Raw genomic sequence first — 26478 nt, 5'->3', positions numbered from 1 at the left:
AACGGCTTACCTGCTGCTCAGGTGGCAGTGGCAAGCTGGGAAATATCCTCACGTGGTTGAAGGATAGTGTGTGCGTGATTGCACTTAGGAATATGCCTGAGAGTGCTTCAGGCCGACATCTCTCGGGTTCCCGCTGACTGTGAAGGGCCAGAGTGGGTCCCAGATCTGAGAAAAAAGAATACAGGATCAGAATGCATGATCCTGGATAAGGATTCAGAGGAGTGGATTCGATGATGGTGAGAGAATCCTACTCGGGGTAGACTGCCCTCGAAGAGCATGGTGGTGGGCGAGTACGTGCCTATGAGGTGTAGACGTCTGACCAGTGGTTCAGGTGGTCTGTGATGAGTACATCTCGGTGAGCAGGGTGGCTCCCACGGGGGTAGAGTCGTTCCGGTGCAGCGGTGGTCCATGGGGGTGGAACTAGCCGCATGTCGAAATCCTGTATGGCTATCGGGAGTGCAAGAGCGCGCATCGAGTAGCGCTGAGGTTTAGGCAGGAAAATGACCGGTGAAAAAACTGAAATCGATGCAGTGAGACCAAGTTGGGAAAAAAAGGCACGAGGGGTGTGGAGGACTTAGAGTGCCTGAAGGTGCGCGCATGAAGTGGCGCTGAGGTGTAGTAGGGAGCACTATATTCAATGCAGTGAGATCGTGTTGGGATCTGGGGAGTGAGAAAAGGCACGTGGAAGGTGCGAAAATTCGGGTAATTAGGTGCCTGTATGTGGCGGTGTGGACACCTGAAATGCCTACTTTTAGTTATGAGTGGAGCCCGGCAGCAGGGTATAGTAAGTGCAGACTGGCAAGCCAAGTCAAAAAGGGGCGAGCAATGGTCAACAATAAAAAGCTAAGGTGCTGTTCCCTGGCTAGCTTACCGCAGTATGTCCGGCGTACCTCTGTATACGGGGTCCTCAGCTCGAAATGACACTGTGAGGAGAATGCTAGCTGCTGTGTAAATATACATTTTACAAGCTAGGCGGCAGCCAATCAAAAACGCGCATTGGAAGTACCCAATGGGTACAGGAAGGAGTTTGAACCAATCGCGTGTTGTCAAGAAGGTGGAGCATAATTGAACTACTCGAAAGGTGGAGCATCATGGGAGGTGTGGTCCCAGAAACGGTGCTTGCAGGCTGAAGCAATGCTGAATGGGATGCACTGAATGCAAAATGTGGAAAAGGGTGTGTAGAAAAGGCAAACCGGTTGGCTCTGAGTCTGGTTGCATTTCATAATAGCTCCATAGAGACACCTATTGTTTATTAATTATTACCAGCGGGAAGTGCGTTGTAAATATACATTTTACAAGCTAGGCAGCAGCCAATCAAAAACGCGCATTGGAAGTACCCAATGGGTACAGGAAGGAGTTTGAACCAATCGCATGTTGTCAAAAAGGTGGAGCATAATTGAACTACTCGAAAGGTGGAGCATCATGGGAGGTGTGGTCCCAGAAACGGTGCTTGCAGGCTAAAGCAATGCTGAATGGGATGCACTGAATGCAAAGTGTGGAAAAGGGTGTGTGGAAACGGGCAAACCGGTTGGCTCTGAGTCTGGTAGCATTTCATAATGGCTCCATAGAGACACCTATTGTTTATTAATTATTACCAGCGGGAAGTGCGTTGTATATACCGGTGCATGATCTGTCCAAACTGCCTATTGTGAGTGCTGGCATAATACAGGTAGAGAGGTCCACTATACATGCTGTTGAGTGCATACGCATCCATTCATTGTACGGGTCCATAAAATAAAAGGTTAATTAGCATTGGACATATATGCATGTCATATCACATGTCACCCGTGGTGGTAATTAATACATGTGTACACTTGGTGTTAACGGGAGATGCATAAGTACTGATTGCCAGATGTCAAAACAATTGGTGAAAAAACCACAGTCCATGTGAATACATGTGTACACTTGGTGTTACATAGGTTCTGATAGCCAGAGATTAAAACAATTGGTGACAGTAATACAGTTGTTAATGTATGCAAGCTGAGATATCTATATAGGTTGCCCCTGGTGTCCCGAAATGATAAAAGAGGGTGAGGGGGTTTTTGTTTTTAGAAATGTTTCCATTCAACGGTTATATTTAAACCGTGACGTACAGTGTCCAATTTGTGAACCCATTTCTGTTCCAGTTTTGTCAGAGTCAAATTGATATCCCCCCCACGACGTTGTGGTTGGAGCTGTTGCAGCACGGTCCATGAAAATTGTTCATGAGTATGGCCCTTTTTGGTGTAGTGTTCAACGAGTGGTTTGTCTTGGACTGAGTTCTTTATGCAGGACCTGTGTTCATTAATCCTTTGTTTTACGGGCCTTATTGTTTTGCCAATGTAGACCATGTCGCAGGGACATTTAGGCCCGTAAAACAAAGGATTAATGAACACAGGATCATGCATAAAGAACTCACTCCAAGACAAACCACTCGTTGAACACTACACCAAAAAGGGCCATACTCATGAACAATTTTCATGGACCGTGCTGCAACAGCTCCAACCACAACGTCGTGGGGGGGATATCAATTTGACTCTGACAAAACTGGAACAGAAATGGGTTCACAAATTGGACACTGTACGTCACGGTTTAAATATAACCGTTGAATGGAAACATTTCTAAAAACAAAAACCCCCTCACCCTCTTTTATCATTTCGGGACACCAGGGGCAACCTATATAGATATCTCAGCTTGCATACATTAACAACTGTATTACTGTCACCAATTGTTTTAATCTCTGGCTATCAGAACCTATGTAACACCAAGTGTACACATGTATTCACATGGACTGTGGTTTTTTCACCAATTGTTTTGACATCTGGCAATCAGTACTTATGCATCTCCCGTTAACACCAAGTGTACACATGTATTAATTACCACCACGGGTGACATGTGATATGACATGCATATATGTCCAATGCTAATTAACCTTTTATTTTATGGACCCGTACAATGAATGGATGCGTATGCACTCAACAGCATGTATAGTGGACCTCTCTACCTGTATTATGCCAGCACTCACAATAGGCAGTTTGGACAGATCATGCACCGGTATATACAACGCACTTCCCGCTGGTAATAATTAATAAACAATAGGTGTCTCTATGGAGCCATTATGAAATGCTACCAGACTCAGAGCCAACCGGTTTGCCCGTTTCCACACACCCTTTTCCACACTTTGCATTCAGTGCATCCCATTCAGCATTGCTTTAGCCTGCAAGCACCATTTCTGGGACCACACCTCCCATGATGCTCCACCTTTAGAGTAGTTCAATTATGCTCCACCTTCTTGACAACACGCGATTGGTTCAAACTCCTTCCTGTACCCATTGGGTACTTCCAATGCGCGTTTTTGATTGGCTGCCGCCTAGCTTGTAAAATGTATATTTACACAGCAGCTAGCATTCTCCTCACAGTGTCATTTCGAGCTGAGGACCCCGTATACAGAGGTACGCCGGACATACTGCGGTAAGCTAGCCAGGGCACAGCACCTTAGCTTTTTATTGTTGACCATTGCGCGCCCCTTTTTGACTTGGCTTGCCAGTCTGCACTTACTATACCCTGCTGCCGGGCTCCACTCATAACTAAAAGTAGGCATTTCAGGTGTCCACACCGCCACATACAGGCACCTAATTACCCGAATTTTCGCACCTTCCATGTGCCTTTTCTCCCTCCCCAGATCCCAACACGATCTCACTGCATTGAATATAGTGCTCCCTACTACACCTCAGCGCCACTTCATGCGCGCACCTTCAGGCACTCTAAGTCCTCCACACCCCTCGTGCCTTTTTTCCCAACTCGGTCTCACTGCATCGATTTCAGTTTTTTCACCGGTCATTTTCCTGCCTAAACCTCAGCGCTACTCAATGCGCACTCTCGCACTCCCGATAGCCATACAGGATTTCGACATGCGGCTAGTTCCACCCCCATGGACCACCGCTGCACCGGAACGACTCTACCCCCGTGGGAGCCACCCTGCTCACCGAGATGTACTCATCACAGACCACCTGAACCACTGGTCAGACGTCTACACCTCATAGGCACGTACTCGCCCACCACCATGCTCTTCGAGGGCAGTCTACCCCGAGTAGGATTCTCTCACCATCATCGAATCCACTCCTCTGAATCCTTATCCAGGATCATGCATTCTGATCCTGTATTCTTTTTCTCTCAGATCTGGGACCCACTGTGGCCCTTCACAGTCAGCGGGAACCCGAGAGATGTCGGCCTGAAGCACTCTCAGGCATATTCCTAAGTGCAATCACGCACACACTATCCTTCAACCATGTGAGGATATTTCCCAGCTTGCCACTGCCACCTGAGCAGCAGGTAAGCCGTTTCTCAGTTGCACCATGAGATGTAACACCATGGCCAAATTTGGCCAGTATTTAATACTATCCTAAATTAATTAAATCACCCCTTTTTGAAGATCCTCACTGCCTCTCTTAAACCCACAGAATCAACGGACAGCACCACCAATGGTGTCTTTCCTGACGAAGGCCAGCATATAGACCGGCTTCAATCAAGCCATGTTTTGGCCGAAACACACCTGTGTCGATCCCCGTGACACAACTGTATCTTCCCCCTTGTGTATGTTGTGTAAATATCTGTTGTGTACACCTTGTGTGAACTAACCCTGGGGCCATTTTCAAGCCTCAGGTATACTTTCCCTGCTTGATAGTTCTTTCTCTATCACATCTATACAGGGAATGTACTTCAGTGTGGAGTTTTAACCTCAATACATCAGAGGTTGACACTTAATCCGTGTTACCACCGTTCACAATCACTTTTGTCCGTTTGATGCCAAAAAACTTTCGTGCTTATCGAAAGACCTGTAAAATAAATTGTTGAATGAACTAAAAAAGGACTGTGTCAATGTAAAATAAACATACATGCACGGCACAACTGGCTTACTTGTAGGATCTTCTTCATCCTGATTATTCCTTTTTTTTGTACATATACCCACCTGGGTAAATCAGGACTCCGCCAGGCGCCCTATATTTTCTACCGTTTTTTGGTTATAGCCTTTTTTTCATTTGAGATATTCTCTGTTCATTTAAGTTTTGGTTTTCAATTTGCATTTTCAGTTTGTGCTTGTGCTTGTTCAAATTTGAGTCCTATTCATTCACCATAGTACTACTACTTATTAGATTTTTAGTTTTTGTTTATTTTGATATATGTTTATTTACAACGTTAGTTTTCAATTTGAAATTCAGTTTACGTTGGGGTATTGGGCCTCATTATGAGTCCGGCGGTAGTCGTGCCGGTAAATACCGGCATGGCTGCTGCTGGAGTCATTTTCTTTCCTGGCGCCCGGCAATGGGGACTTACTGGGGCATTATAGCCCCGGCGGTCCCGGAATTCCTCATTGCCGGGCACCGGAAAATATTACTCCCCATTGCCATTTGAGTCCTATTGGATTCAATGGGAATGGGGAGGACGGATGCACCGGCACCATTCGTGAATGGTGACGAGGAGGACGGATGCACCGGCACCATTCGTGAATGGTGACGGTGCATCCGTCAAGGTCTGCAAGTGGGTGCCGTTCCGCTAGCCAGGTCAGACCTGGCGGGTGAAAAGGCACCCGCTTGCAGAACTCGTAGTTTGCCAGTCCGGAAACAACAGTAGCGGCAAGCTTACTGGTACCGTTGTTTCCGGACCGGCAACCTTATAATGAGGCCCATTGTCTTAGTTCTAATCTTCATTTGACTTTCAATTTTCATTTTCATTTACTTTTAGTGTGAGCTACCGTTTTACTTTGTGTCATTTTAAATCTGAGATTCCATTTTGATTCGAAATTTGTTTTACACATGGAGTTTTAATTTTCATTTGAAGGCTGTTTTATTATTTCCTTTAGCTTTAAATTTGAATGTGCATTTCTAATTCAGTGCTAGATCATTGTATTGTTAGTTGTGTAAGGGGCAGTCAGCACCTTTCATGGAGGGCACAGAAATTACTCTAAGTCCCAAGGACAGTTCAAGGGATTTTATAAATTTCTTGTGGGCCATAAATCTGTTCCTCTTTCTCGTCCCCCTTGGGATCCACCCTAACCCAGACATCTGTAACCCTTGGTGTCAGGAGCACACATGGCAATAGATATATGTCAGAATACACACTGTAGTTTTGGGGTGACTCAGGAGGTAACGCTTTGCATACAACAGAAACAGGGTGCATACCAGGCTGATCTTTGTGGAGACAGGTAGTTACAGGAACTGCAGGGGCATGAGCAAAGTGACACAGAGAAAAAGAGAAGGCAGACAGATATAATGGGTAACGCAGATTGATCAGAATAAAGGATGTACTGGAATATGATAAGGGGTTTCCATGAGATAAGGGAAAGCCCTTGGGATCGGTACCAGCAGATTACTCTTAACAACAATCATGCAGCAGCGTCATGGGTAGGACGTACTGATGAGAGGGTTATAATCTATGTAAGTGTAAAGCTGAAGACCATATACTGAGGCAGGTAAGACTCCAACAAACTAGACTAATGCAACTGAAGTCTTTCCCTTATCTGATCTTAACAGAGACAAACCCAGGGGTCACACTGCATATGGATACAGAGCTGAGACACAACAGTGGACCAATTTGTAATCAAGACGGAAAAGCAGAGTGGGAAGAAATAACCAAGTACATGATAGGCAGAGAAAAGAAGCAAATAGCAGAAACTGTAGACAGAGGCTGTAGATGGGAGCTAAGCAAGCACTACTTAGAAGACAACATGAATGCTGCATAAAGGAAATCATGGCCCACGACTCACAGCAGTTATCAGGGACTTGGGCAATGAAAGTTCCAATACATAACTTGGAAACCTAGCGTTCTAGGAATATCATGAAACATAAAGCGTTAGTCATAGGAAAGATAGTCGGTCAATGCCAACTTAGTGAATACATGGAACAAGAAACTCTGCAGTGGTCGTAGACAAGAGAAACGGCTGCTACCAACTCAGCGAATACATGGTTCAGAAAACTAAGTACACTAACAAGCAGGTACTTACACTATGGACAAAGTTCTTAGCAAGTAAAGCATGAAACCTAGATTGCAAAGCGTCTTGGGGAAAGGCATCTTTGCCAGAAACAAGCTGAGCCAGGGAGCGGGGGGTTAAGGGGTCTGCTCACAGCAAAACAAGGTTTGAGGAAAGGCAAAAAGGCAACACAAATACTTTCAGAAAAAGAATTAGCTTTAACAGCAAACAAGACAGAAAATGGAAAGCAGCTATAGCAAGTAGGATTTAGTAACCAAAAGCAAGATAGCATGGAATATTAATAAAAAAACCTTCAAGCAGGTACTCCAGGTAAAGGCAGTTGATAGAACACTGGGCAACCTCAGAGTGAGCTTATGAAGCCCTCCCAGCCCACAGCGCAACAGAGTGGTGCAGATTGCAGCCTGGGGCAGCTGTGTGCAATTAAGCCCAGTTCAGGCTTCAGTAACTTGCAGCAGTGGATTGCAATTAAAACCGTGCCCTCTCTTGGTAGCCTAGCCTGCATGAGCTTTTAACAGGTGAATGCAATCAGGCTCTCTCTGACTTGTAGCAGCTTGTTGCAAGTGAATGTATTTAGTATGCCTCCCCCAGCCTTTTGCCTTTTGGACAGCATCCATCTACCAGAATGCTTCAGCTGGTTTAATCCAAAACCCTGAATGGAGCATGAAAGCAGTTTGGTCCAAAACTGCAGCAGTAAAACAGGTAAATGAATGCCATGGCTGTTTGTGGATTTTAACATGGGAGTTATGCTATGAACAAGGTATATGAATGGGTGCATACAGTGGTACTGGGTAGCAGGCGGGTAAATTCCTTACACTTGGTTAATTCTACTGAACGGTAACCCCTATGGTCTATACTATAAGCTTGTCTTAAGTTAGAGATCTCTCCCTAATATAGCGGCTGTCTCAACTCACTCTGGGACATGCTACCTGGCCTACTTTATCCATATGTTCATTTTCTAATGGTGTTTGGGATTGTGCCTTACACTTACTCTGTCAGGTGGGTTCTCTTACACCCTTGCTCACATTGTCCTTTCTACTCTCACTACTGGACCTTTCCTCTTACTACTCCCACCACTCTACTGTCCCTGTGATGCTCGAGTCATCACTAAACCCCAGCCTAAAGTCTCCTCCCATGTGGCCAATGGAAGGCAGCTGACACCTGATCCTAACCCTGGGGGTGGTATCATGTGGGAGAATCACATGGGAGGAGACGGCTGTAAAGGGGAAGTGGTGACTCCACCAGGACAGATGCAGTATTCATCCTCTTCTTAGGATAAGATTACCCTAATGCATAAATATGTAATGGCATGCTGTTATTGTATGGTTTCCTCGCCCAGGATTACCCAGAGTACCAAATATGAAAACCTTTTTAATAAGTATATTTATGGTACACTAGGGGATCAGAAAGTGAATATTACAACTTCTAGATGTTATGATTCTGCTTTATATTAAGGTCCTAAATCCCAAGGAGAAACACCAACTCCTTTAAAAATCTTCCCTAAGTCTAAACACTCTCAGTTACCCAATCAGATTGGGTTAACTAACAAACAACAACATTATGGAATCAAGTACTATAATGCTCAAGGTACTGAGACGTGGAAGAGGGGCTCAGAGTCCATGAAGTGTTATGAGCGGTCTAGCTGTTTAATTGGGAAGCATCTGAGCGGGACCTTTAAAACCATAAAGGACTTTCAGGTGCGAGAGCAGCAGCAGCAGGGAAAAGCCGAAGCTGATGTCAGTGCTGTGGCGGAAGCAGGCAGCTGTTTAGGAGATGTGGCAGAGGTCAGGAAAACGGAGCCATGCAGAGGATGCGCAGTGGGAAGCAGTGTTGAAGCAAGCCCACTCCATGAGGGAAAGTAGCTCCCGACATGCTGTGAAATGCTCTGTACAGAGCTGCAAGGACTACATTGAAGGTCGGCGTGCACGGCAGCAGACCATAAGGAGCTGTAAAAAGCAGAAGAGGCCTTGAAGAGACCTGCAGCAACACAATCGAGTTCGAAGGAGACACCAAGGCATACCAGTGAGTTGGCTTGAAGCAGGTGACCCCGCAGCACCATTGAATTAAGGCAAACTGGGTGCAATTCTCCTACTGAGGTATTCAAATAGGGGAATATTGTAATGCACATTGCTGTAGCCAAAGAAAGGTGATAATAAGACAAACTGGGCACACCTCTCTGAGGGATTCCATATAGGGGACAATATTAACTAGTATTACCAAAGCCATAGAAGATTGATTCAAATGCATATTGGGTACAACTCTCCCGGAAAGAGATGTCAAGTGGGAGACAATTGTAACCAGCATAGTGTGAGGGGGTCAGAAATTGAGGCAGACAACTTTTGGATTATTGCTCAAAATATGCCATTGTATTAAGTTTCACCAACACCTCACTATCCCTCCCGGATGAGGATTCTTCCATAGAAAGGTAACATTAAGTGTCATTAAGGGGTGTCTTTCCATTTGACAATGGACACAACTTATTTCTTTTCCACCTAGGGGTTTCCAATTGGGTGGAAGAATGTTAGCTTGTACATCAGAACCTTTACTACCAGTATCCAACTGAGCGCAAATTGTTTTCCCTTAGAGTACTACAGGGACCCGATAACTATTATTGTCTACTGTACAAAACATCACACCTGATTTTTGCCTTTTCTTAGACTAATTTGTGGGTGGCATACTTTCTTCAAATACTTCTTGTTTTTCTTCTTCCCGCACATCCCTTATTATATCATTTGGAAGTTGTGACATGCATCTATACACAGGATGTTCAAAACTCTCACATCATTGGGATGCTGGAAATGCATTGGAGGGACAGGGTCTCCATGTCCTTGTCATGTACTCCTCTTATCATGTGTGTTCTGTGTTATTTTCTGCACGGGAGTCTATGCGGGACTCCTGGCAGTGCAGCTCTTCCTCTTTTTGGTTGTGGTGAACAGACCCTTTGGATACTTTTATAACACCCATGGGTGGGGGTACAACCCTGTACCCCTAGTGTATGTTTTTGGGCACCTGCGTGTGGCCCACAGAGCAGGGTTTGGGCTGGTGGCAGCTCCTTGCTGAATTTGACAGGTGCTCTGAGTATCCTCATTTTGGGAGACCCAGGCACTGCCATTGGAATCAGTTGATTTCTGATAGGAGACAAGATGGCCCCTGTGGCCTCTTGCTTTCTATTGCCTGTTACCTTGTTTTCCCAAAGTCCTGGGAAGCCCTGACACTGTCCCTTCCCTTGACTGGCTGTTGGGTGGAAGTTGCATATATGGCATTGTGGGGAAGTCTAGGCTAGACTGGCTGGAGCCTTCCCAATGACTGTATGTTGTGGGTACACCCTTGGGGTGGGACCTGGGTGAATGAAGTGTGTGACCAACATACATTTCATGTGATGGGTGCCTGGTTTCTGGTGTGGGACACAATGGATGAGACAGCCCTGCCAGAAACTGGTATGAATGCAGTGTGGAGTGCTGAATGGCTGGGTGCTTATCTCAATCCACATTCCTTGTTGTGAGTGTCTGGATGGAGAAGAATGGCCTGAATGCACTGTGAGCTTGATTGGCTGCCTGCCTGCTGAATGCCCTTCTGAATGATTGGCTGCTGAGCTTGGCCCAGCAGTGTGAATGAGAGACAGAACAGTATATCTGGGAACTCTCACTTACTGGAATTGTTCAGAAGCTGAAGTCGAAACTTGATGCTTAACCTTGAAGCCCAGCTGGAAGAAGAAGGCTTTGCTGCTGCTTTCCTTCGACGCAATCCGAAAGCTGTCGTGTCTCCAAGAAATGATCCAAGAGTGGACCTGGCTAGGAGACCTCTTCCCGAGCTACGAGGAAACATTGTGTACCAGCTATCCTTCACCAAGGCTCCCTGGAAGTCAGTCCCAAAACAACTGCCGACCGGAGATGGACGACTAAGACACTTTGAAATCAAGGACTCCATTGCTCATCACTGTCGACTGCTTTGTCCCACCGGAGAAAGTCAAGGTCACAGACGAATCAAGGAGAATTTTCCGGTGGGTTTCCCACCACCCGAAGTCCACAAAGACACAGACGAAGATCCGAAAACCAGCCGTGGTCGAGTCCCGATCGTCAGTGCCGACGACCCGATGCCCTTGCTGGGCCTACGTTCTTCATTGACTCTTTGCGGCAACAAACTCTCATCATCGAGGTGCACTGCACGCCTCATCTTCACAGGACGTCCACAACCGATCGTCGATGAGCACCGCGACGGTCGAAGCTGCTCTCTCGACATTGTTCACCTTTTCTTCTAGGAATCTCGACGACCCGTGGTTCCTGTTTTAAAGGGAGTCCACACAAGAGGGATCCGTTGGTGAACCATTGAAGAACTTTGCTAAACTCAGCTACATTGGGGTAGTAGAACATTTTAGAAGGAAACCAGACTATGCTAAACAATATATGGACTGGGCTTGTTAATATACTTTATTTACAGATTGCCCAGGTGCGGGATCCTCACACAGAACTGTGTCTTTGATAGGGACAAAGTATTCTGCCATTTGTTTAACCCAACTTGTCTTTCTTCCTATGTCTATTGTTGATTCACTTTACTATTTGATTTATATGCCATTTGAACTGTCAGCAGTTGGTGCCTTTTAAAGGAGTCAAGAGTTAACTGTGGTACCACATAGACATTGTACATATTTACCATATTAGAATTGCCGAAGTACAAAGTGTGTTATTGTGTATGTATATATCCTGAACCTTATTTATATAAACAACTGTGTTATCACTAACATAGTGTGTGGACATTCCTTTGTGGGGCCTTGGGGACTACAGTGTACTTAAGAAGGAGCCTGCATCACCTCGTGAAAGCTTAAGCCTTGATTGCTCGACTTTCATTACCATATACAGAATCTTGGCCGGGGTGCTCTGTGCTTCTACTCTGCCATATAGAGGGCAGGAATATAGAAACCCCCCTCCTGTCTTTACACTGGTGGCAGAAGTGGGATGCTTCTGGTTTTAAGAATCATTGTGTAACCTTGCCACTTACAAAATATCCACACTTTGTGAATTTGAGGTTTAGTTGTGTACTAAGATAACTACATTACAAGCAATGAGATCTATTGCAAATGCTAAATTGACTAGGATGAGCTTAGAGGCTCTCCAGAGTGCTTGTGAAGCCAGGGAGTTAGATTTTGAAGATAAGTCTAAGGCTGAGCTGATAGCTGCCCTAGTGGACTACCATACTGATTGTGAAGCTCTTAATGAAGGGGGGGAGGTGCAACCATTGAGGACCCTGCCCCGCAGGTTGTTATTAAATCTGATTCTGGGAATGCCACCCCTCCTGCTGCCTCTATTTAGAACCCCAGCAATGTTTATTCAGGGAATTCCTTGGAAGTTGAATTCTTGAGGATGAAATTGGCCTTTGAATATAAAAAGTTGGAAACTGAAGCAGAACTTAAGAGGGAGGAGTTGGCACAGCAAGTGATACTCAAAAATTGGGATCTTGAACTCAAAGACAGGGATCTTGAACTTAAAAACAAGGACACTGAATGTCAGAGAATCCAGCTAGAGAAGGCTAGAGTGGAGATGTCAGCCAAACAAGTTGAGAGTGTCAGGTCCCCTGCCACCAAGTTTATGAAAGATTTGGTTGGTGTGTATGTGGAGGGTTCTGATATCCTCCAATGGATTGAAGCATTTGAAATGGCTTGTGGAATCCATGATGTTGATAAAAGAGATTGGGCAAAGTGTTTGTTAAGTAAAGTGCCTCAGACTGGTTATGACTGTAGTCTGAAACTGAGTGTGGAAGAAAGGGGTCAGTATGAGTGCATGAAGTTTGCTCTGATTGCCAAGTTTGGCAAGCCACCTACCCAATACCTTAAGAGGTTCACGAATTATAAGACAAGAGAGAATGTTTCTTGGATTAACTGGGTGATTGCTGCACATATGAACATGATGGGGTGGATTGATGGTTACAAGGTGAAAACTTTTGTTGCATTGTCCCACCTTTAGTTTTTTGAGCATTTTTCAGAAGCCTGTTCACCAGAGCTGCGTCAGTATGTTGTTGACCAGAACATTTTAGATCCCTTTAAACTGGCCAGGCTGGCTGACAAGTGGGTCTCCCACCGGGTGTCCCCTAAGGAACCCAGTGGGAAGGACAAGGACAAAGAAAAGGGGGCCTCTCAGAAGTCTGAGGAGTTCCAAAAGCAGTCACAGTCGGGTAAATCTAAACCTTACTCTCCTAAGACCCAAAGATCTAGTGTGGATCTATGTGGGTGGAAGTAAGAATAGTGGTCCTCCTGCTGCAAAGCAGGCTCCCAGTGGCTCCAGTACTGTACCCCGTATTCCTGGCACTTGTTGGGATTGTGGGGCTCTGGACCACAAGAAGGGTGACCCCAAGTGTAAAGGTAAGGCACTTGGAGTCCAAGTGCCCTTAGTTCATGCCTGAGGTGGAGGCCACTGTCATCCCCTCCTCTACAGGAATCACAATCGATGCTCCTGCAGAGATTTCCCTAGTGTCCCTTGGGGCCTGGGACCAGTACGCAGAAGCACTGGCTACACTCCCACAGAAGACCTGCTGATTATTGAGAAATGTCCTCCTGAATGGGTAGCCTTCTACTGGTTTGAGAGACACCGGAGAAAGTATGACAGTGCTGGACAGGACCCTGCTTATGCCATTGGACTATGTAGGTGCTCCTCTGAGAACTACCAGGTTAGCTGGTGGGCCTTCCAAATTATCTCCTGTTGCCCTAGTCACCATAACAATTGCGGACAAGACAGCAAAGCTTCCGGTCCTGGTTCCGGACAACATACCTGCTAACATTTTGTTGGGTAATGATCTAGTGAGTTGGGGTTTATCTCTGATGGTCTCCCCCTGACTGCTGCTGCAGTCACTAGGTCACAGGTTGCACCGAGTCTGACTGCCAGTCAGATACCCAAGCCAAAAGGGAGACCCAAGGCAAGATGGAAGAGCAAGAAGGCCACCTCTGTGAAGGGGGCTCCTTCTATTACTGCTGCTTCAGCAATACCCACTGGGATTCATGCTCCAGACGGGCTGGGTCCAGTGGTAACCCGAGACTCAACTCCTGAGGGAGAAGAGCCAGAAGACCTTTCTGCGGAAGAGGTGCTCAACCCAGAGGATGACCCCAACCTTCAATGTCTGCTGGCTGAAGGGGGGCCCTCTAGGGGCGACTTCTTTAAGGGTCAGAGAGAGCCACTCTCTTGAGGATCTGAGGAAACAGGCCCTGGCCCAGGCACAAGGTGAAGTGCCTAGGTCTTTTTGGATTTATTGGGAGGGTGAGCTCCTTTGTAGTGAGCCCATTAAGCCTGAACCTGGTGCCCTCAAGAGGTTGATGGTACCTAGGTTTACAGGCCCTTCCTACTGCAGTTGGCGCATGATGTGCCCTTAGCTGCTCATCTTGGGACCAAAAAGACTAAGCAGAGGCTCTCTTCACATTTCTACTGGCCCCCTGATGGGAGTAGAAGTGGAGTCCCACTGCTGGACCTGTCCCACTTGTCAGTAGTCTGGCAAAACTGGAGGCGGTATCACTGCCCCACTGCTGCTGTTGCCAGGGGTTGGCACACCATTTGAGAGGGTGGGCATCGACATTGTTGGTCCCCTTGACCCTCCCACTTCAGGTGAACATCGGTTCATCCTGGTCTTGGTTGATCATGCCACCAGGTACCCCGAGGCTATACCCCTTCAGACCATTACAGCCTAGGTGGTTGCCAGGGCTCCCCTGGGCATTTTTACCAGAGTTGGATTCTCTACAGAGGTGGTCTCTGGCAGAGGATCCAACTTCATGTCGAGTTACATGAAAGCGATGTGGAAAGAGTGCGCCGTAACCTACAAGGTCTCCACCTCCTACCATCCTCAGACCAATGGTCTGGTTGAGAGATTTAATAAAACTCTCAAGGGCATGCTGGATGCTTTGGAAGAGCCACTAAGGAGGAAAGGGGATCTCCTCTGCCATGCCTGCTGTTCTTTTACAGAGCAGTACCTCAAGAGAGTGTTGGTTTAAGACCCTTTGAGTTGCTCTTTGTACACCCCGTGAGCGGGCCCCTTGACTTGATCAGAGAAGATTTTGGAAGCCACCCCTCCAGGTCCTGCCAAGAAAGTGGGGGACTATGTGTTATGCCTCAGACGGAGGATGACACAGATGATGGGCCAGGCGACAGCGAACCTTAAGGCCAGCCAGTAATTGAACAAATACTGGCATGACCTTAAAGCATCACAAGTGGATTGGACTCCAGGACAGGAAATCCTTGTGATGAAGCCTACCAAGCCAAGGGCTTTGGCAAATAAGTGGACTGGACCCTTCCCGATAATCTCGAAGATGGGCGAGGTCAATTATCTGGTTGATATGGGAGTCGCTGGGGTAGCCCCTCAGGTATCCCACGTCAACAGGCTCAAGACTTTCCACAGGCGAGCGGGAGTCTCATGTCTCTTGCTAGCTTCAGAGCAAGAAGAGGATGAAAGTGAGCCCCTCAGGATGGCTCAGTGGAGGGAGTGCATCTCTCTCCAGATCTGACACCAGAGCATCAGAGGGCCTGCAGGGCTTTGCTCCGGCACTATGCCCCTCTGTTCTCACTGACACCAGGCCTCACCCCATGGTGCAGGCACGAAATTGACACTGGTGACAGTGTACATGTCAAAAGCAGATGCCAATCGGATGTCAGACAATGTAAAGAACCACATCCAGGCTGAGGTCGCCAAGATGTTGGATCTGGGTGTTATTGAACCCTCAACCAGTCCCTGGCCCAGTCCAGTGGTCCTTGTCCCCAAGGCAAGTACCAAGGATTGGTGGTTCTGTGTGGACTACAGAGGGGTCAATGCCGTCACTAAAACTAACGCGCACCCATTGCCCTGGGCTGATGAGCTCGTGGACACTATAGGTGCTGCCGAATTTGTGCGCACCTTTGACCTTACCTCAGGCTATTGGCAAATAGCTCTGATGGACCATGCGTTCTCAACACCTGAGGGACTCTACCAGTTTAGAGTTATGCCTTTTGGGTTGAAGAATGTACCTGCACCTTCCAAAGATTAGTGAACCATGCGCTCAGTGGGCTGGAGGCCTTTTGTGGGGCCAACCTAGATGACATTGCTGTCTACAGTTCCACCTGGAAAGAGCATTTGACTCATTTGGATAAGGTGTTGCAGGCCTTGAAAAGGGCTAACCTCACTATCAAGGCCACCAAGTGCCAGATAGCTCAGGGGCAAAAGCCACGTATCTTGGTCATGAGGTAGGAGTGAGTTGAATCCAAGCTCTCCCCAGTAAGGTACAGGATGTACATGATTGGGAGACTCCCACTACTCAAACCCAGGTGAGAGCTTTTTTGGGCCTCACTGGGTATTACCGTAACTTCATGGCGGACTATGGAACCATAGCTGCCCCTCTGACAGCTCTGACTTTGCCCAAACAACAGAGGAAGGTTAATTGGACAGAAGACTGTCAGAGGCCTTTATTGGCTTGAAGGAAGTCTCTGTAGGGAACATGGGTTGTGTGCGCCTGACTACAGCAAACCCTTTATCGTTCAGACTGATGCCTGCAACACCAGAATTGGAGCTGTCTTGTCCCAGTTAGATGACAAAGGGAGGGAACACCCTATCATATTCATCAGTAGACAACTCAAGGGTAGAGACCTTAGGTGGGCTACTGTTGAAAAATAATGTTTTAGCATAGTTTGGAGGCTTAGGCATTTTAGGCCCTACCTTACGGGGTCTACCTTCAAGGTCCAAACAGACCATAAACCCGTAAAATGGCTCATGCAGATGAAGGGTAAAACCTCGAAACTGCTCAGGTGGTCCATTAGCCTGCAAGGGCTAGACTTCACCATTGAGCACAGACCAGGGAAGAGTCATGATAATGCAGATAGCCTTTCGAGAAGGTATGTTGGCCGTCTGTATGAGGGTGTCATTCTCGTGGGAGATTAGACCACCCTAACCTCAGTCTGAGGGGCGGGGGGCACTGTGATGCTGGAAATGCATTGGAGGGACAGGGCCTCCATGTCCTTGTCCTGTACTACCCTTATCATGTGTGTTATGTGTTATTTTCTGCACAGGAGTCCATGCAGGACTCCAGACAGTGCAGCTCTTCGTCTTTTTGGTTGTGGTGAACAGACCATTTGGATACCCTTATGGCACCCATGGGTGGGGTACAACCCTGTACCCCTAGTGTATGTTTTTGGGCACCTGCGAGTGGCCCACAGAGCAGGGAATGGGCCGGTGGCAGCTCCATGCTGAATTTGACAGGTGATCTGAGTATCCTCCATTTTGGGAGACCCAGGCCCTGCCATTGGAATCAGTTGATTCGTGATAGGAGACAAGATGGCCCCTGTGGCCTGTTGCTTTCTATTGCCTGTTACCTTGTTTTCCCAATGTCCTGGGAAGCCCTGACTGTCCCTTCCACTGACTGGCTGTTGGGTGGAAGTTCCATGTATGGTATTGTGGGGAGGTCCAGGGCAGATTGGCTGCAGCCTTTCCAATGACTGTATGTTGTGGGTACACCCTTGGGATGGGACCTGGGTGAATGGAGTGTGTGACCAATATACATTTCATGTTATGGGTGTCTGAATTCTGGTGTGTGACACAATTAATGAGACAACCCTCCCCGAAACTGTCCCAGTGTCTGGATGGAGAAGAATAGCCTCAATGCACTGTGAGCCTGATTGGCTGCCCGCCTGCTGAATGCCCTTCTGAATGATTGGCTGCTGAGCTTGGCCAAGCAGTGTGAATGAGAGACAGAACAGTGTATCTGGGGACCTCTCACTTACTGGAATTGTTCAGAAGCTGAAGTCATAATTTGATGCTTATCCTTGAAGCCCAGCTGGAAGAAGAAGTATTTGCTGCTGCTTTCCTTCGACGCAATCCGAAAGCTATCATGTCTCCAAGAACTGACCCAAGGGAGGACCTGGCTAGGAGACCTCTTCCCGAGCTACGAGGGAACATCGTGCACCAGCTATCCTTCACCAAGGCTGCCTGGAAGTCAGTCCCGAAACGACTGCCGACTGGATATGGGGACCGCCGAGCAATCTGAAGTGAAATGCCAGGACGCTGTAACCTCGTCAACCAGAGCCGCAATGCTCCATTGCCTAAGACACGTTGAAACCAAGGACTCCCTTGCTCATCACCGTCGACCGCTTTGTCCCACTGGAGAAAGTCAAGGTCTCTGATGAACTGAGGAGAATCCGCCAGTGGATTTCCCGCCACTCGAAGTCCACAAAGACGCAGACGAAGATCCGAAAGCCAGCCATGGTTGAGCCCTGCTCGTCAACCCCGACGCCCTTGCTGGGCTTACGTTCTTCATTGACTCTTTGCAGCAACAAACTCTCGTCATCGAGGTGCACCGTACACCTCATCTTCACAGGACGTCCACGACCGATCGTCGACGAACACTGCAAAGGTCAAAGCTGCTCTCTTGACAATATTGTTCACCTTTTCTTTGAGGAATGTCGACGACCTGTGGCTCTTGCCTTAAAGGGAGTCCACTCAAGAGGGATCCGTTGACGAACCATCAAAGAACTCTGCTAAACTCAGGTACATTGGGTAGTAGAACATTTTAAAAGAAAAACAGATTCTGCTAAACAATATATGGACTGGGCTTGTTGATGCACTTTATTTACAGGTTGCCCAGGTGGGGGGATCCTTACACAGAAGTGTGTCTTTGGTAGGGACAGCGTATTCTGCCATTTGTTTAACCCAACTTGTCTTCCTTCCTATGTCTATTGTTGATTTACTTTACTATTTGATTTATATGCCATTTGAACTGTCAGCAGTTGGTGTCTTTTAAAGAAGTCAATAGTTAACTGTGGTACCACATAGACACATATTTACAATATTAGAATTGCCAGAGTAAAAAGTGTGTTATTGTGTATGTATATATCCTGAACCTTATTTATATAAACAACTGTGTTATCACTAACATAGTGTGTGGACATTCCTTTGTGGGGGCTTGGGGACTACACTGTACTTAGTAACCAGCCTGCATCACCTTCTGAGAGCTTAAGCCTTGCTTGCTCAACCTTTGTTACCGTATAGAGAATCTTGGCTGGGGTGTTCTGTGCTTCTACTCTGCCATATAGAGGGCAGGAGTACAGAAACCCTCCTCTAGTCTTTACATTCATAAGCAACGCAACTCAGGGGTACATCTTTCTCTGAAAAAGCTAAACCCCTGAAATATGATGTATTTCTCTGGGGGGATCTCTACATTTGACTTTTGAGATGTATTTAAACCTGGAGATAACACTTTATAATAACCATCAGGTGGAAAATAAATTCTGTCCAGAGAGGAATATTTGAAATTATTTCTTGTCATGTCATCAGATCTTTTAACTCCCATATTAGGGTGAAGATCGTGTTCATCCTTTAAACTGCACACATCATCTAGATGGTCTCTGACAAAGGGTTCAAGATTGCGACAGGAGCCTTCCTTTTCAAAACAATATACCATGTTTTCCTTGTTCCCTTCCTCTTTAATCACTTTACAAGGGATATCATTGAGTTTACAAGCAGAATTGTTTTCCTGTACTCAGAGGGTTTGTAAGTTTAACTTTCTCCATATTCCAAGATTCTAAAGCCACATCATACATTCACCTCCCCACTCTATCTCCTCTATGTATTTCAAAGGGAGTGGATGAGAGATTGAGAATCATGAACTTAAGCTCTTTGCCAATAGAGAAGGGCATAATATAGGCATATATATATGTATATTACACGGCCACAGTAGTGGCTGTATAGTTATGGTTAAGTTGCTGTTTCCATAGGAAGAGCACTTTTTGGGTAGCTTTTAACTTTGCTCCCCCCGGACGAATCGTCACTAAACTTTGCAAAAAAAAGTATATGGGCCACTCTGAATTCTTTTGCAAAGTTTGGAGATGTTGGGTCCAGGGAGGCAAAAGTTATAGGGGGGGTCCCAAAACTTATTTTTTTCCCATAGACTTTGCGCACGGCTACAGGCCAAACGGCTGGATGGATTTTCACGAAATCTGAGGCAGGTATAGGGGCTTGGTCCAGAAAGCGTGCTTTTGTAAATTTGGTGACCTCCCGTGCAGTACTTTTCTTTAAAATTATCAAAAAGTAGGTCTGAAAAAATGTGTGATATCTATGTCCACTTCGCGGTCACACTTCCCTGTTCGGTCCACGGACAAGATACCGATTGGCTAAGGGGCTGGCATCATGACCGCGAACACGCGACGTCTCTGCCCATTGGCTGCTGCGAGACGCGTTCTGCGTCAGATTGTTTGGATGCGCCCGACATCTTGGATCCGCCGAAAGCGGAGCAACAACCAGCGTACACATGCTCTATTTATAAAACTCTTTTGCTGTGTCACAGACCGTTGGGAAAGGTTCAGACAGTAAGACATGGGTGAGCAATGCATTTGTTCTGGGGGTCGGTCTTCATGATGTACTTTCCATGGACAGCTTGTACGCACAGAAAATGAGGGGTGTAATAACGATAGCACTTCAGTCCATGCCGTGGACAGGAAATTTCTAAATGTTGAAAGCACACGTGTAGTGGTAGCCAACATTGAAATTGACAACATGCCGTGATTGCATTACTTTTCCCGATGGCTATTATTATATTCGGTAGTACGCCGCCATGGGTGCCACATGCTACAGTGGTTGTGGCCAGGGCCTAGAGTCTTGGATGCATGGCCGTCGGCCGAAGGCTGAAGGCCTTACTTCCAAGACTCTAGGCCCTGGCCACAACCACCGCAGCATGTCACACCCATGGATACACCCGTAGTATTGCGTTTCGATTGGCAAGTTGTGGGGAGTGCGTGCAGTCTTGGGTGCATGGCCAAAGGCCATGCACCCAAGAACAAAGTTATAAGTACTAGACGTGGAAGCCACTGCACACCCATCCCAAGTAAGATCTATGGACATACAGCTAGGAGTGAAGACTCTGGCCAGAAGCACTGAAGGATTCCACACCTATAGAAAACCCCCCACTACCACACATCACTGAGGTGGTTGTGGAGAAACCCTGCACTCTTGGCTGCATAGCCAAAGGCCATGCACCCAATAACACAGTTATAATCTCTTCATGATATATTTCCTATGCCTACCTTGAACGCACAGAAAATGAGGGGTCCAATAAGGGCAGCATTTAAGTCCGTCCAGTGCACAGGGAACTTATAACTGTTGAAAGCACGCGCGTAGTGGTAGCCAACATTGAAATTGACAACATGCCGTGATTGCATGACTTCTCCCGATGGCTATTATTATATTCAGTAGTACGCCGCCATGGGTGTGACATGCTACAGTGGTTGTGGCCAGGGCCTAGAGTCTTGGATGCATGGCCATCGGCCAAAGGCCGAAGGCCTTACTTCCAAGACTCTAGGCCCTGGCCACAACCACTGCAGCATGTCACACCCATGGATACACCCCTAGTATTGCGTTTCGATTGGCAAGTTGTGGGGAGTGCGTGCAGTCTTAGGCCATGCACCCAAGACTGCACGCACTCCCCACAACTTGCCAATGGTGCAGTGGTTGTAACAATAACACACTTATACCTTCTTCATGATGTATTTTCTATGGCCTCCTTGTACGCACAGAAAATGAGGGGTTCAATAAGGGCAGTATTTCAGTCCGTGCAGTGCACGGGGAACTTGTAACAGTTGTAAGGACACGTGTGGTGTTAGGGAACATTGAAATTGACACCATGCCGTAATTGCAATACTTTTTCCTATGGTTATTGTATTCATCAATACGCCGCCATGGGTGGCACATGCTACGGTGGTTGTGGCCAGGGCCTAGAGTCTTGGATGCATGGCCGTCGGCCAAAGCCCGAAGGCCTTACTTCCAAAACTCTAGGCCCTGGCCACCAACACTTCAGCATGTCACAACCATGGATACCCCCTTACTAATGCGTATCGATTGTCTGGTTGTGGGGAGTGTGTGTACTCTTGGGTGCAAGGCTGAAGGCCATGCCCCCAACAACAAAGCTATAACCTCTTCACTTACAAGCCCTCATTGGTTTCATGTAGTGCGGTGGTTGTGGACAAGATGTGTCCTTTTGGGTGCATGGTTGCACGCTGTATGCCATACACCCAAGCATGCACCCAACAGGAAACGTGTAAGGATTGGAGTTATAAGAGAATTCACAACCATATATTGAAATGTATGGCCATACACCTAAAATTTTAGACCCTACACACAAACAGTGCAGCATTTCAGAGCTACAGAGACACCCCTAGTATTGAACATCAGTCAGGTGGCTGTGGGGAGAGTCTGCAGTCATGAGTCATGAGTGCATGGCCGCATGCCATGCACCCAACAGCACAGTTATATGTAGTGTACTTACAAGGCACAATGGGTACGATATTGTGTGGCAGTGCATCACTCTGGCGGCTGTGGGGAGGGGCTGCAATCATGGGTACATGGCCAAAGGACATGCCCCCAAAAGTACATTTGTTCGTAGTGTACTTATATGCCACAATGGATGTCATATGGTGTGGTAGTAGTGGCCAGGATGCAGAGTATTTGAACAAAGTAATACGCACTGCAGTTGTAAGTAACTATGCATTTTAAATACTGTATACCCATACATTCATAATGCTATGGCCTTAAACTCACCTCTGTAGCCTGTGGCTACAAACTAGTGTATCACATCACAGCTATTGGTACACTTGTACTATGCAACATCATTAAGATGATTGTGGGGAGGGCGTAGCATTTTGGGAGCATGGCCAAAGGCCAAAGGCCATGCTCCCAAAACCAAGTTTGTACATAGTAAAATGACAAGGCACAATGGTTCCGATATGCTGTGGTGTTTCTGGCCAGGACCCAGACTCTTGACTGCATGCCCAAAGGCCATGCACCCAAGACTGAAGTCATGAGCAGTGGAGTAACAAGTGAATATGGGTGTGGTGTAATGCGCTAGTTGTGTGGACGCCCTAGTGCCTTGCCTGCATGGCTGCAGACGATGGTCCGAAAAGTAAATTTATAAGTAGCTAATTTACAAGGAACATGGTTTTGCTATGCAGCGATGGTTGTGGCTAGGAACTATACTCCTTGTACCTTGGTCGTAAGGCATAGGTGGTAGGTTGCACACCGAAGATGCAAGGGCCAGCCTACAGGCACTGCAGCATACTAGTACCATAGATTAGACGTGTAGATTTGCATGTGTAGAAAATGACTGCCAATATACTTACTCCTTACTTTGTTCAGAATCCACATACAATTTTTAATTGCTTATCGTACTTGGCGGAAGTATCCCTTTTTCCATTTCTGTGATAAAAGAAACCGGTATGTTAGTCTTTGCATTGTTTGAAAATGTACTACATTGCTTAATAGACAGTTTACCTTTTTGTTTTACCCTCATATTTGGTTTACAAACCAGTGTACTGTGCATTGTGCTCAGTTTCTGTGTTTGCGTTTCTAATCCTTGGGTCTGGGGAAAAGAAATCCTTGTCAGATTAAAAAACAACTTCATTTACTATGGTACTAACTACTTCCTTGTTTCCTTTGAGTGTTTCCTTCATCTTTCTGATTAATGTTATGTTTGTTGCCTTCCTGCCGATTTTTACCAACAGTTAGATACCTGTAGGCGTATTCTAACTGTGCATTTGTTCCTACAGCTTTGTGATATTTATTCATTTGTGTCGTTGTTATATCCTGTTTCCTTCATCTTTCACATTAATGTTATGTTTGTTGCCTTCCTGCTGATTTTTAACAACAGTTAGATACCTGTAGGCGTATTCTACCTGTGCATTTGTTCCCAACGATCTGTGATATTCATTTATTTGTGTCATTCTTACATCCTCTTTGGTAGTTGGATACCTGTTGGCGTATTCTACCTGTTTGTAGTTTTTCACAAAAATGTTCTTAAAAATCTTGAAGTACACATTATTTCGTAAATTTTGGCTTTAAGAACATTAAATACGCATTTGTAAGATTAGCTGGCAATCTCTGCTTCAGAGTAATGGTGCTATCATTACATTCGAACCATCCACAGTTTTTTTAAATGAATGCAGTGTAGTGACCTGCATTGGTTGTAGCTCCTGCATGGTAGATTATACCTACTGTTGTAAAGGTTTTCTTTCCAAGTGACACTTGACCGTTTGTGAATCCAGTCAGTTTGCAGTTGTTTTTGGGGCCATCTGCATTATAACGTAGAAGCATAAGTATTATGTAGGCACTATGTGATTGTATCAGTAAATTGGAGCGATTGTCTGAATTGCAAATAGTACATAATCTGCCATGGTTTGCATTTTGTACAAGTTGCTGAAATGGAATTCTCTCACAATTTGGTATGGAAACATACACAAATCGCTCATTTCGGATTTCGTCCTGTATCACTTTGCTACAGAGAGTGCATGTATGTTTCCACATGTACGAAATCTGGAAGATTTCATTTACAGGTATGCTTTTGTTTTCCAATACTAATAGTATGTACATTAGAAATTCTTGTGGGTCTTCTTGGGAGTTCATAGTGAATCTCACCATTCCAGCACAGTCGTCCAATTGTCGCCTTACTCCATGAACACTGTATGTGTTGTCAGGATTGCTTGTTGCATTTCTATGCAGCACTAACATTTGCAAACACGATTGGTTTGTACTGTGCAGGTAAATATTGTTAACAATTGGTGGCAATTGAAATAGAATATTCATTGCTACATTCGCATAGCAACTTACCCCACTTTCGTTTGCAAATTTGAATGGTCCAGCAAGTTCTGTATCTGAGTGCATTTTTTGGAATTTCTGTTGCTTCTTTGCCGACGTCCCCTGGTTTACATTCCCTAATAGGTTCTTCTATGTTTGCGGTAATTGATGAAACTTTAGCTTCTTTTCTTTTCTTTCCGGAGTTTGCTGTTGGATTCTGTTGCATTTCTGTTTCATTAATTTTTCTTTTACCACGCTTTACTTTATCTGGAACAGGGTATTGTTTCAGATGAGGGGTGTACAGTGAACGCAATCTATTGTATTCTAGAATGCAAGGAATATCAGCTTTGACTTTACTTGCATCAAAGTTCATTAGCAATAGACCGTCAAGTGTACGTAAGCGTGATAATGCTACGTAGCTCATGCCTTCCTTAAAGACTGTGTTTCCTATATCTATCAATGCTTTGTCTAGGGTAAGACCTTGGGATTTATGAATGGTAACTGCATATGCAAGAGTTAGAGAAAATTGCTCTCTACGTACATACATGTCTTTGAAGAGAAGGAATCAATCAATTGAGCACCCTATCCTTTTCACTTCTGAAACTTTATCAAAGCGAATATTGACAAACTGAATGTTGCTATCACGTGGGTATGATTGAAAGCCAACAACTGTGCCTAGTGCTCCATTAACTAGCCTTTTCTCTACGTCAAGGTTACGTTTAAGCATTCTCCGCCTTCCCCCGTGGCCTCCCCCTTCCTGAAACCCCTCTCCCTCGACTTCTCATCAACTGCAACTGAAACTCCCCCCCGCCCACACCCCTCCCTCAAATCACCCAACCCAAATCCAATCATCCTATCACACCAAGCCACCCAGCCACGCCAGGAACCTGCCAAATTTTCAGCCCGCCCACTATTCCCTTCTAGCATCACCGACCTTAACCCCCCTCCTCAGCTCTCTCCGCCACCGCCACACCCCGGTCCAGCACCTACACCTAACTTTCCTGCCGATATGAACTGTATCCTATTTAACGCCCGTTCCGTAGCAAAAAACAGACATTGCATCTATGACCTCCTCACCTCTGTCAAACCAGACCTAGTTTTCATCACCGAAACCTGGTTCTCCAATGACTTCAACCCAATCGCTAGTGAAGCCTTTCCCCCTGACTACTCCCTCATCCCACTGAACCGTCCATCCAGAGGAGGTGGGGTAGCATTCGTCTTCAAATCTCTCTTCCACGCCTCGATCATCGACAACCAACCCTCCATCCCTTCCTGCGAATCTCTCCTCGTTAAACTTTCCCTCTCCCCATCGCTCTCTCACAGTTTCTTAATAATCTACAGGCCCCCTGGTTACGATAGACAATTCGCAAACAACCTTTGCGACTCAATCGCCACCATGCAACTAAACCATTCCAACCTCACCCTCCTTGGTGACTTCAACATATGGCTCGACATCCCCACCAACCCTATGACACACTCCCTGGTTGATGGTTTAGATGCAATTAATCTCCAACCCCACATAAACGGCCCGACTCATTACAAAGGACACACTCTCGATGCCATCTTTAGCTCCAACACCCTGATTCATTTAAAGCCCCCCACCCCAATCATCTGGTCAGATCACTTCATTCTCTCGTTCGCCATCCACTCACCTGACCCCCTTCCCGTACTTGCATCCGAACCTCTGATTTTACGCAAATGCTGGAAAAAATTAACGATCACCCCGGACCTAGCCGAGGCACTCCTCCAATCTCCACCACCGACCTGCCCTCCCGACAACAAATTAACTCCTGAGGCCTTTGACTCATGGCTCAACGCACCTCTTTTACGACTCACCCCCCCATGCAAACCATCAACCTGCTGCGCCCCTTTCCCCAGATGGTTCACTCCTGAGTTGAAGACCACTAAACGACTTTACAAATACCTAGAACGCAAATGGCAGAAAGAGAAAACCCACGAAAACA

General features: G+C 46.3%; 1 protein-coding gene across 4 annotated transcripts in view; it reads right to left on the bottom strand.

Moving 5' to 3' along the window:
* Nucleotides 1-26478, bottom strand: part of TRIOBP (TRIO and F-actin binding protein) — a 996124-nt gene that overhangs the window by 745923 nt on the left and 223723 nt on the right. The window lies entirely within an intron of this gene.

This window comes from Ambystoma mexicanum, chromosome 3q (assembly GCF_040938575.1).
Source record: "Ambystoma mexicanum isolate Mex_15411 chromosome 3q, UKY_AmexF1_1, whole genome shotgun sequence".
NCBI classification, from domain to species: Eukaryota; Metazoa; Chordata; class Amphibia; order Caudata; family Ambystomatidae; genus Ambystoma; species Ambystoma mexicanum.
The sequence above is the reverse complement of the archived record's forward strand: the minus strand, read 5'-3'. Positions and strand labels throughout refer to the sequence as shown.